Source organism: Herpailurus yagouaroundi, unplaced genomic scaffold (genome assembly GCF_014898765.1).
Source record: "Herpailurus yagouaroundi ecotype Mexico unplaced genomic scaffold, PumYag 164, whole genome shotgun sequence".
NCBI lineage: Eukaryota > Metazoa > Chordata > Mammalia > Carnivora > Felidae > Herpailurus > Herpailurus yagouaroundi.
Genome location: NW_024412405.1, coordinates 57,350 through 68,816, shown reverse-complemented (window position 1 = coordinate 68,816; position 11,467 = coordinate 57,350). Strand labels below are relative to the sequence as shown.

Genomic DNA, 11,467 nt, shown 5'->3' with positions numbered 1-11,467 from the left:
ACATAATAAAACATTGCTTTTTAAAATGTAGCTTTAGGGGCGCCTGGGTGGCTCAGTCGGTTAAGCATCTGACTTCAGCTCAGGTCATGATCTCACACTTCGTGGGTTTCAGTCCCACGTTGGGCTCTGTGCCGACAGCTCAGAGCCTGGAGCCTGTTTCAGATTCTGTGTCTCCTTCTCTCTCTGCCCCTCCCCACTCTCGTGCTCTCTCTCAAAAAATGAATAAACATTAAAAAATTTTTTTTTTAAATAAATAAAATGTAGCTTTAGTTATCTGAGAATTTTGCTGGTTGTATCTATTCCTTTCTAGATATGAAACATTTATCAAAAAACTTAGAATACTCATTTATCATTAAAAATGTCTGTCAGACATATAGTCTATTCCATGGCATTGCTATGCCCTTGCTCTTGACTCTGGAGCTCCAAGAATTTGGCGGGGGGAGGGGGCAAAGGACTTGCTGTGATTTAGTGAGGTCTATGTGACCTGGTGGGGTCAGCCCTGATGGAAAAAGGGTAGGTGGGTAGTAACTATTTAGATGTTGCAGGCTCTCTGGTCTCTGTTACAACTTGCAAACTCTGCCATTATGCAGTACATAACAAATGGGCAGGGCTGTGTTCCAATAAGATTTTATTTATAAAGATACATAGCAGGCCATATTTGGCCTGTGGATCGTACTTTGCTGATTCCTACTTAGACTTTGGATCACACTGGATTTCCTGATCAGTGAGACACTGTCCTCACTGCTCACTTGGGCTTTGATCTGTAAACACAAGTACAGCTCAAAATAGAATAAGAATAAAGGCTTGAACACAAGACCTGAAACCATCAAATTTCTAGAAGGAAACACAGAGGGTTAGCTCCTTGATACCAGTCTTGGTGATAATTTTTTATATTTTGACACCAAAAGCAAAGGCAACAAAAGTAAAAATAAACAATGGAACCACATTGAACTGAAAAACTTCTTCACAGGAAAGGAACCTATCTATAAAATGAAGAGGCAGCCTATGGAGAGGAAGAAGATATCTTCAAACAACACACATAATAAGGGGTTAATATCCAAAATATGGAAAGAATTCATAACAACTCAATAGCAAAAAAAAAAAAACCAAATTACCCAATTAAAAAAGAAAAAGGAGCAAAAGACCTGAATAGACATTTTTCCAAAGAAGACATCCAGATAGCCAACAGGTGCGTGAAAAGGTGCTCAGCATCACTCATCACCAGGGAAATACAAATCAAAACCACAATGAGATACCACCTCACACCTGTCAGAGTGGGTAAAATAAAAAAGACAAGAGAGCAAGTCTTGGCAAGGATGTGAAGGAAAGGGAACCCTCATGCAGCGTTGGTCGGAATGCCAAATGTTAGAGCCACTATGGTTTGCCAGCGTGGAGGTTCCTCAAGAAATTAAAAATAGAACTACCATATGATCCATCAGTGCCACTGTGGGCATAGATCCAAAGGGAATTGGAAGCACTACCTCGAAGAGATATCTGTTCACATGGTTGTCACAGATTATTCACAGTAGCCAAGGTGTGGAAACAGCCGTAGTGTCCACTATGGGTGAATGGATAAAAAAAATGAAATGAATATTATGCAGCCTTAAAAAAGGAAACCCTGCCATTTTCAACAACATGGATGAACTTGGAGAGCATTATACTAAGTGAAGTAAGCCAGACAGAAAAAGACAAATACTGCCTGCTATCCCTTATATATGTACAGCCTAAAAAAAAAAAAAGTCAAACTCATAGAAACAGAGTAAAATGGTGGCTGCCAGTGACTAGGGCATGAGGGAAATAGGGAGAGGTTAGTGAAGTTCTGTTATTCAGTTATAAGATTAATAGGTCAAGGGTCTAATGTATAACATAGTGACGATAGTTAATACTGTATTGTATAATTGGAATTTGCCAAGACAGAATTTTCTCACCAAAAAGAAGTAAATATGTGAGGTGCTATTTATTACTCAGTGTGAATCCTTTCATAATGTATGCATTTTACCAATCGGTATGTTGTATGCTTTAAATATATATTATAAATTTACTTGTCAATTATACCTCCATGAGGCTGGAAAATAAGTAAATAAAAAGTAGCTACATCCTGTGAAAGATTCTTGAGATCTGTCCCCAGGGCTTCGCAGAAGTCACTTTGAGATTACTGATTTAAAACAATAATACATTTGTATAATGGACTACTTCGGTATAAAACACTTCCATGTACACTCCCTAGTTTTGGCTTAGACTCATTTTTAAGATGGTTGGGCAGGACACGACACACATAATCTCCCTTTTACAAACTAAGAAACAGGTTTAGAGATGTCCAGCACTTGTTGCTGGCAAAGCCAAAAGCTGTTTTCATATTCGTAAAGTTTTTATTACTAATTACTCAGAAATAAGTTTTTGAGTTTATCACATGTCTAAGAAATGATAGAAATGTTAAAGAATATTCTTCACACGGGCATTGCCCATGGGAGCCCGTATTGTGGGGAGGGCTCCCATGACCAAGGAGTGGGGTGGGGTTGGCCACCTGTTGGTTCACTTTCTAGTTATTCCTCTGCAAAACTTTCTTTTTTCTGTTTCTCATTTTGGATTTGTTTTTGGTTTTATTCGGCTACCTAAGTATTTTATTTTTATTTTTATTTTTCAGAGAGAGCACGAGCAAGGGAGAAGGGCAGAGGGAGGGAGACAGTTAATCCCAAGCAGGCTCCATCCTAAGCACAGAGGCTGATGCAGGGCTCGATCCCACAACTCTGAGATCATGACCTGAGCGAAAATCAAGAGTTGGATGGTCAACCAACTGAGCACCGCCCCCCCAGGCGCCCCACAGCTACCTAATAATTTTAGTAATTATATTTAAACATGAACATAGCAAAGCAGAGCATTAACTATCAGTATTTTAATGGCTCTCAGTCTTGCTAGTAAATTAGAAACACCAACTGACTGAAGTAATTCCTCAAATCTGACGTGAAATAGGTACCTTGAAGAATCTCACATGCATCCTTGGAAATAAGTTTTCACTTGCTTGATAATAGTATTACCAAGTAATTGTCTCCCACTTAATGAATCACATGACAGTGAAACACTTGGGGAGGGTGAGGTAGCTCACGGAGCAACAGGTTCTTTAATACAAGTCTCAGGAAGTCTAGTGGATCATGTGGCCCCAGGAACTAAGGAGAGGAGTGGTTATGGCTCAGCCGCAGTCGTGACATGGAGAGGACCTCGGGTGGAGAAGGGCATGAATTTCTTCACATTACGCCATGAGAAAGGATTTTTTATTTTCATCTGTATGAGTGAATTCTCATTTTTAAGTCTATTTTCTTAACTCTGATGAAAAGAGAGGTAATTATACTTTAGACAGATTTGTTTTCTGTTCTATTCTTCCTGTCTTTAAAATTAAGAACATGTCAGAGATTAAAATGGAGAATTTATTTTTAAAAAAAATTTTTTTCAACGTTTTTTATTTTTGGGACAGAGAGAGACAGAGCATGAACGGGGGAGGGGCAGAGAGAGAGGGAGACACAGAATCGGAAACAGGCTCCAGGCTCTGAGCCATCAGCCCAGAGCCTGATGCGGGGCTCGAACTCATGGACCGCGAGATCGTGACCTGGCTGAAGTCGGACGCTTAACCGACTGCGCCACCCAGGCGCCCCTAAAATGGAGAATTTAAATGGATATTTGATCTATTCAATCTGTGTTAATTACTACCAAAAAAAGAAAAAAAAAAGAGTGAAAATAAGTTTATTTTCAGAACAGTGTTCAGAGTCAAGAGGCTTGTTTTTTTGTTCGTTTGTTTTTCCCCAAGCAAATTAGCCTGCTTAAATCCACCAGGTAATTTCTTCAACCCAGTCTCAACTTTAGTAAGGTTTAATGATAGTCATTATTATATGAAAATTCAGTTTAAATCCTTACTTTTAAAAGTTTGTCACTTCAGTCAAGTTTAGAAAAATGCTGTCTTCTCTGTTTGTTTCTGTTGGCCTGCATTTTGGTAGAAAGCTTACAACTTCTTGTAAGTGTCTATCCTTCTTTGTGTCAAAAGCATGTTTGTCTTGTAACACGTTAAATTTCTTCCCCAAGTTCTTCACTGTTACACATCTAAAAAAATAATTACATAAGTAACTTTGTATGACTAAAGGGATAAAAGGTAAGGCATCTTGGCCAATTTAAACACAAGCAGTCTGCCCCATAGAAGAATGGCATTTTTCAATGATAATAGCATTTTTAGTAGAATAAATTATTGTCATGATAGAAAAATCAAGGTGCCAAACTGAGAGCCGTGTGCCTACATATAATTTGCCCAGTTATACATGCACGAAGTAGCCACTTCCTGCATCACTGGGACCATGCTTTTTTTTTTTTTTTTTTAACGTTTATTTTTGAGAGACAGAGCGTGAGTGGGGGAGGGGCAGAGAGAGAGAGGGAGACACAGAATCTGAAGCAGACTCCAGGCTCTGAGCTGTCAGCACAGAGCCTGACGCGGGGCTCGAACTCACGAACCGCGAGATTATGACCTGAGCCAAAGTTGTACGTGTAATTGACTAAGCCACCCAGGTGCCCCAGGACCATACTTTCCTGAACCAAAAAATGGAACAATTGATTTGACAAAGGATTCTTGTGTCACTTGGGTGTGAGGGCCAATGTAGGAGATGCTGTTTGGGTACAAAACTGCTAGCGTTTCTTAGATGTGTTAACAGTGATAGAAACCATGATATTCACATTCAAGCCTTACTATGGACTAAACTTGGTCTCCACAGGGTTCACATGTTGAAGTCTTAACTGCTTCCTCAGTGTGGCTATATCTGGAGTAAAGAAGTAATCAGTGTTAAATGAGGTCATAAGTATGGGGCTCTGATCTGATAGAATTAGTGTCCTTGTAGGAGGAAACACCAAAAGGTGCCCACGTGTAAGTTAGGAATGCCTCACTAAGAACCAAAACAGCTAGCACCTTGATCTTGAACTTCCAGCCTCTAGAACTGTGAGAAGTGTCTGTGGCTAAAGTGGCCCATCTGCAGTATTTTTTTTTTAATTTTTTTTTCAACATTTATTTATTTTTGGGACAGAGACAGAGCATGAACGGGGGAGGGGCAGAGAGAGAGGGAGACACAGAATCGGAAACAGGCTCCAGGCTCCGAGCCATCAGCCCAGAGCCCGATGCGGGGCTCGAACTCACGGACCGCGAGATCGTGACCTGGCTGAAGTCGGACGCTCAACCGACTGCGCCACCCAGGCGCCCCAGTATTTTTTTTTTTTTAATTTTAATGTTTATTCATTTTTGAGACAGAGACAGAGTGCAAGTGGGGGAGGGGCAGAGAGAGAAGGAGACACAGATTCTGAAGCAGGCTCCAGGCTCTGAGCTGTCAGGCACAGAGCCCGACGTGGGGCTCAAACCCACAAACTGCCAGATCATGACCTGAGCCAAAGTTGGATGCTTAACCAACTGAGCTACCCAGGTGCCCCCCATCTATGGTATTTTGTTGTGGTGTCTGGAGCCGTGAGAAAGGCCTGTCACTGGAAACCCGAGGGCTAAGAGTGTGCAGGACATTAGGAAGGAAACCAGTGGTGGCTCCCCTCTCCTGGATCATTCCAACAAGATTTGGTCATTCCTGTGTTAGGAAGGAAATTCCTCAGGCAAAATTGCCATATCAAAATATAAAATGGAAATATCCTCACACTCACCATTTGAACTCCTAACACTGCACCCTACAGACAGACCTGCACATGTACAGACAGTAAGCATGCCAGCTGTCCCTATGCTCTGCCCACTGCTCCTCAGCAGTCATGGCAGAATACAGACATTGAAATGTCCACAGTGTGTCACAAAATTACAAGTACGGGATGTGCTTTAAATAGTTCATAGATATACAGGATGTCTGTGCTAGAAAATGTCTGGAAAGATGTGTACCAACATGTAAGAACACGGTCAATCAATCTGCAACAAAGGAAGCAAGAACACACAATGGGACAGGATAGTCTCCTCAGTAAATGGTGCTGGGTCTGGACAGCTACGGGCAGAAGAATGAAGACGGATCACTTTTCTACACCACACACAAAAATAAACCCCAAATGGATTAAACACCTAACAGTGAGACCCGAAACTGTAAAACTCCTCAAAGAAAACATAGGCCGTAATCTCATGGATTACTCAGCCTTAGCAACATATTTGTGGCTACCTCTCCTCAGGCAAGGGAAACAAAAGCAAAAAGAAACCATTGGGACTACACCAAAAAGAAAATCTTTTGCACAGCAAAGGAAACCACCAACAAAACAAAAAGGCAACCTACAGAATGGGAGAAGATATTTGTAAATGACATATTTGATAAGGGGTTAGTATCCAAAATATATAAAGATTATACAAATCATTACTGGAAAAAAATAATCTGATTAATAAACAGGCAGAAGACCTGAATAGATATTTTCCCAAAGACACAGATGGTCAAAAGACACATGAAAAGTTGCACAACATCACTAATCATCAGGGAACTGCAAATTAAAACCACGATGAGAGATCACCTCATCCTGTTCAGAATGGCCAAGATCAAAGACAAGAGATAACAAGCGTGGGTAAGGATGTGGAGAAAAGGGAACCTCGTACACTGCTGGTGGGAGTGTATGTGGAAAATGGTACAGAATTTCCTAAAAAAATGAAAAATGGGAATACCATATGATTCAGTAATTCCACTGCTGGGTATTTTCCTAAAGAAAATGAAAACACTAATTTGGAAAGGTATATGCACCACTATGTTTATTGCAGGATTATTTACAATAGCCGAGATATGGAAGCAGCCCAGGTGTTCGTGGATAGATGAATAAAGATGTGGTTTGTATATAGCATGGAATATTACTCTAGTCACAAAAAAAGTATGAGATCTTGTCATTTGTGACAACCCGGTTGGACATAGAGGGTGTTATTGTAAGTGAAATAAGACGGAAAAAAAGTAATACAAATGATTTCACTCCTATGTGCAATCTAAAAACACAAACAGAAACAGACTCATAAATACAGAGAACAAACTGGTGGTCGCTGGGGACCGGGGGCGGGGGGTGGGGAGGATGGGCAAAATGGGTGAAGGGAGTTAGTAGGTACATACACAAAACGTACTCAAGCTTTTAGGAAAAATACAGGAACTATTCCACAATTTAATAGCAATTGGAAGTAGGATTAAGTGATTTTTAGTTGTTTTCTAACTTTTAAATAATGATTATATACAAAGATAGATTTTCATTGCTTCTCATTCCTAAGGAATTCAAAATTTATTTATTACCAAATATCTGAAACAATATGTGTAAAATTAGGAATTTGAAAAGTAATTCTTTCCCCAGGGATCTTTGTTAATCTGCTGCCAAGTTTCTCATTGAAGGACACTGGTGAAAACCACACTTAGGAATTTCCATGCAATTTCTTTTTCTGTTTTTAGTATTTGCTTAAGTTCAATTAGAAACTGTATTAGTACTGTTTTTAACATTCTCTTTAATATGTGTGTTTTAACACCATTTACCTTGAAATGCAGCATGATGCATTTCCTTTTGTTAGAATAGTTTTGCCTACAGTGCTCATTGACCTTATATTTTACAAAAGACCACTTTATCTTTCTTTCTTGGTGCTACTTTTTCCTCTTGAGCATAACTTAACCAGTTTCTTAGGCTGTAAGTAAAACATATTTTATCATTGCCAAAATCCAGTGCGTCATTACATGAAGTTAAGGTTTTCTAAATCATGCCCTTTCTCTTTGAAATTCTGTGTAATATTTACCAGTAAAAAATACATGCACACACGTGTGTGTGTGCGTGTGTGTGTGTGTGTGTGTATAATATTTTAAGGCCTTACCTTTTGGAATTTTTTGCAGGTTTTTGAGAGCTGCCCAATGTCATCCAAATCAAGAAAAGAGAAGATCTGTAGCATTATGTTGTCAGGCATGTGAATTAACAAATCAAATTTTCCATGACGCAGATTCAAAGAATAATCCAATGATACTTCTTTCCCAAACACATTGTGCATCTGCCCTAAACATCAGTGAGAGAGAGAGACAGAGACGGGTAGACACAGGCAGAGACAGACCAGGTTATAATAGGCCAACTCAGTCCCACACACTCTCAAAAAACATCACTTGATTTGAGGAGCACCTGTGCTTCTTCACAGAGGGTATACCTATCTTTGTAACAAAGCCATATTCCTACTGAAAAGATGGGCATCATTAAGGAATTCCAGTGTCCCTCAAGTGAAGTAACAGCATCTCACATTTATGATGCTCTTTACTTGTAGTCTGACAACAGTCCTTTGAAGAGGCAGTGTAACCACTCTGGGAGGTTCCTGCATTCCTTCGTCACATTCTCTCCAAGCGCCTCTGTGGGGCAGGCACTTTTATAGGTGTCGGGCATAAGCAGTGAACACAGCAGACTAGTCCCTGCATCCTCAGGGCTCATACCCTTCCTTAAACATACAAGGAGCTGAAACCCCTAAAAGGTAGGGTCTTCCTCGAATCTTCCAGGTCATAAGTGCCAGAACCAGATTGTCTAGATCAGAAACCCTTCATCAGAAATCCATGTTGAGTGATGATATGACACTGTTGCTCTAGTGGCCATCCATGGCCCCTAAATTAGTCTCCCTGATACTATGAATAAGCAAGATCATACTCTTTCTTTCTATGGAATGAAAGAAACATTTATATTAAATGTTTGTCAGATCCTCAAAGGAACAACTTTTAAAAAGCTTTAAGTGTCATACATTAGGCTCTTTGTAACCCAGCACTAAATTGTTGTCACCATTATCTTGCCATAAACATAAAATGGAGTGATTCAATATTCTAGGCAAAAACTGTCACCTTAAGTGACAGATAATGATATGTATTTTCTCTCCATTGCCAAGTAGCCATGTGATTCCTGTCGCCTTCCTTCTTCCAAGCAGATCCCCCAGCAGCCTGCTTCCTTCTGACCAGGGCAGACCCCAGACGCGGCCAGTCTGCTCTGGGCCTGGGCCTGCTGGCTGTCACTGGTCAGGTGATGGGCACATGATGTCAGTGAGTGCAGGGAGGGAACAGGGCAGACCTAACTCTATCCTCCCGTATGTGGCCAAAGAGGCCCAAGGGTAGTCAGCCTTCACACAGAGCCAAAATGCAGAGGTGGGAAGACCCCGGGCTCCTGACCGCGGTGGTCAAACTGCCCACCTCCTGTGGGCTTCTGTTAGGTGAGGGGGGTGTCCCTTGTGTAAACAGTTTGAGTGACTATTTCTATTACTTGCACACAAATCTGACCCTGGACGAAAGGTTTTGTTTTGTTTTAATGTGTGAGAAAGCTTTCATTCACCCCAAGGAAATCCACTCTTTGTACAACAGTGTGATACCCCACCCCCAGCAGCTCCTAGAGGACTTGTCAGAAATGCACATTCTCAAGTGCTGCCTAAGAACTACTGATAATTTAGGTCTCAGCTCTTATCCTCAAGGTGGTTCTGAAGCCTTGAGAAACCCCACCATACTGCCTATCAGACCCAGAGGCCCCAGCAGCACACAGCCATTACTTCCACTTACAAACGACTATGAAGAGAAACCCCAAAGGCTCGAGGTTCTAATGGACAACCAATTGATAGGTCGTAATGTGATAAAGCTGTGGTTCCTCTTGCAACTTTTGCAAATTAATCAAGAAATATTTAGAAAAATGTGAAGTCATCCAGGTTTTCCTAGAACCTAGCATTTCCACTTAATACACATTTCAGTAACCGTCTTGTGCTGCTTCTAAGATGTGAATTACAAGTTCTACCCTCTAGGAATAAGAGACATGACTGCATCTCCCCCTTCCACACCACAGACACAAACCCTCACCTGCCAAGGGCAGCTTTACAGCCTACACACTTACTTTATTCCTTCAGTGACGACCCACTTGTCTGGGTGTGTATGCTGTGCTGGGGACAGATGCCACATGCTCATGTTACAAAGCATAGGACTTGTGCTGATAATGAGCTGTTTGCCAGGAAAATCCACACAAGTGGATGAATAGACCATTACAGTTCACTGGCATAAGGACTGAAATAAAGTGTGGACAAGGAAATGTACCTTTTAATCAATCATCTTCTCCCCAAGTACACTGATCTATTTGGGGTCCCTTGCTCCTGGCAACAGGAAGCCAGAGCTTGACGTCATGATCCTGACTCAAGAGTGATGCAGAGGCAGGCACAATCAGGCCATCCAAGGCAGCAGCCTGCGGTGGTGGGGATAATGGCACCCAGTGGGAGGGCAGTGGTGCTTCCCCAGGGGCCCAGTACGTGCTCACTACACTGCACCCGGTCTGTTGGTTCTGAGCCTCAGCTCATTCTCCAGGCTTCAAGTTCATTCTCTGGGCTACTTGAGATCCTTCAAATAATTTCCCTTCTCTGCTTAAGTCAACTAGGATTGGTTTCTGTTGCTTAAAACCAAGAACTCTAAAGGAAAACTGACAAACAGGGAGGGAGTTAGAGGCAAAAGTAACAGGGAAAGATGAAGGAAGAAGTTACACCGGCCTGAGCAGAAATACCATTAGTATCCAGCAAAAAGAATCTGGCAGCCCATACCCTGTGGTGGAAAGTGGCTAATCACCTATGGTGACCTGGTATCAACTATCTGTTGTGGATTTGTTCAGGTTTGCTCCACTGCGATCACCACGGAACAATGTGAAAGGCAAAAGCAATGCAAGATTGTAGTGTCAGGTGGTGATTTCTAACAGTCCTGAATTGCAATATAAGCAGCAAACAAAATAACCTGAATTCTTAAAACATAAGCCCTGAGAGTTGCTATGCAAGGGGTAAAACAGGGTTGAAATAGCCACATATGTGACAGTTGGTTCAGTAACACAGAAAGAGTGTCCTCTGAACCAGAATGGAGGTATTTAGGAGTCTTTGATAGGCTCACCAACACCCAGACCCACTGTTACTCCCATGCTGTCCCGTCCCCAAGGAAACAGATCTTATGTTTCTCCCCACGCCACCACTGTTTTCAGACCGGAAGTAGCCAATAACAAAGTTGATACTCGAACAACTTGGCTTCCACACAAAAAGAACACAGCCCTTTAAGAATTCATGTCAGCCAAAATGAGGGGAACAAATGAAAGTATAGATTCTGAGTGCAGGAGTCTAGAGAAGAAAGAAAATGATACTAAGTTGGATTGAATTCATGGATAGTGTGTTGGTTTAAACAAAGGAGAAGTTCTAGTTGTTTGCTCAACTGGCTACTAGGGGCCTAAACTCAGTGGTGGCCAAGTGAAGTTGAGAGGCCAAAAATTCCCATCACATTTAAGTGGACTCTGGAGTGGGCTGGAGGACGGCCACAAGAGATGTCCACATCCTAGTCTTTGGAGCCTGGGGAGAAAAAGGGTCTTTGTACACGTGATTAAATTCAGGATTTAAAAGGGGAGGCAGGGAAAGATTTTACACCCAGGTATGCAGAGAAGGTGATGTGCAGATGCTGTTACAAGCCAAGGAAGCCCAGCCCCCACAAGTTGGAGGAGGCCA

General features: G+C 41.6%; 1 protein-coding gene across 2 annotated transcripts in view; it reads right to left on the bottom strand.

Annotated features, from left to right (window-relative positions):
• The window catches only part of CHAMP1 (chromosome alignment maintaining phosphoprotein 1), a 45,683-nt gene that overhangs the window by 10,029 nt on the left and 24,187 nt on the right, over positions 1–11,467 (bottom strand). The window contains exons 3-4 of one of the 2 annotated variants that reach the window (XR_005793897.1): positions 7,820–7,995; positions 6,761–6,961 (exon numbers count right to left, since the gene is read on the bottom strand). The gene's annotated coding sequence lies outside the window, so the exon portion shown is untranslated. Of the gene's footprint in view, positions 1–6,760; positions 6,962–7,819; positions 7,996–11,467 lie in introns of those variants that run through there. The other variant, XR_005793896.1, reaches the window with a different exon arrangement.